Here is a 1072-nt window from a genome sequence, read left to right as displayed (position 1 = left end):
TGTGTAGGTGTGTTAGGGTGTGGCAGGAGCCTCCCAGGGCCGGCTGGGGTGCGCGGGGTTCGGTGGACACGAGATGAGTATGTGGCCCAAAACTCACTTCAAGAGGGTGGGACTGGAAGGCGGCGGCGGCGGTGGTGGCGGCGATGGCGACGGTAGTGGTGATGGTGGTGATCGGCAACTCTGCGCTGGGAGAGGATGCGCATGGGTGAGGGCGTTCTCAAATCCCTCGTCAGTAGTGCGCAGGCTGCCGATGTGTAGGGTCAGTTCACGTCCCCGGTGCCGCTGCCAAACCCCGAGATCGCCGCGAAGTGAAGGCTCGCGAGTTGGCGCTGCACGGAGGTGGAAATGGTAGAGGGCGAGTGTCTCTGAGCGCGTGAGATAAAGGAGAGACACTGAAGGAGGAGGAGAGGAGAGGTGCGTATGTGTCTACTACTACTTCTATTACCTGCTGCTGCTGCCGCTGCTTAATGCCCGTTACTCAGGTGTGGTGCCTCTGAGGTGCGCCCCGCTTGTGTTGTGTTGCCCCACGATTGCCTAGCGTTAGTAGTGTGCGGGATTAAGGAACACACCGGTGCGTGGTTGTTGCTTGAGGGAAGTGAGCGAGCAGTGTCCCGCCCCGGCCTGGCTTGAGTGGCGACGGTGGAGGTGAGTAGAGATCCTTTTTTTGCCTTGTTTGTGAGGGAAGCAGGTGGTGGTGGTGGTGGTGCTACCTGTTGTGTGTCGTGTTGCAGGTTGTCTCCTTGCATTATTAACCAACACTCGCTCCTCCTTGTCGCCCTCCCCCCTCCCCTCCCCTACTCTCCCCAGTCCACCCATTCTTCCTTTCGTCTCCTATTTGACAGCTAGTGTTGTGGTGATGTGGTGGTGGGGAAGAAGAGGGCAGAGCACCACCACCATCACCACTACCACCTCATCTTCATCACCTTCACCTTCACCCAGATATCGTTAAGAACAAAAAAAAAAAGAATGTGGGCTTAAGACTGTGGTGGTGGTGGTGGTAGCGGCGGCGGCGGAGCGTGGGCGCCAAAGTGGTGGTGGTGGTGGTGGTGGTGGTGGAGGGGGCAGCCTACCT

The 1072-nt window shown here is 58.7% G+C and overlaps 1 protein-coding gene across 2 annotated transcripts in view; it reads left to right on the top strand.

Annotated features, from left to right (window-relative positions):
* Positions 1 to 217: 217 nt before the first annotated feature.
* LOC123510228 (fasciclin-2-like) overlaps positions 218 to 1072 on the top strand; it is a 69336-nt gene continuing 68481 nt past the window's right edge. The window contains exon 1 of one of the 2 annotated variants that reach the window (XM_045265182.1): positions 218 to 414. The gene's annotated coding sequence lies outside the window, so the exon portion shown is untranslated. Of the gene's footprint in view, positions 646 to 1072 lie in introns of both variants that reach the window. The other variant, XM_045265181.1, reaches the window with a different exon arrangement.

This window comes from Portunus trituberculatus, chromosome 28 (assembly GCF_017591435.1).
Source record: "Portunus trituberculatus isolate SZX2019 chromosome 28, ASM1759143v1, whole genome shotgun sequence".
Classification (NCBI taxonomy): domain Eukaryota; kingdom Metazoa; phylum Arthropoda; class Malacostraca; order Decapoda; family Portunidae; genus Portunus; species Portunus trituberculatus.
This window is presented reverse-complemented; position numbering and strand designations above follow the sequence as displayed.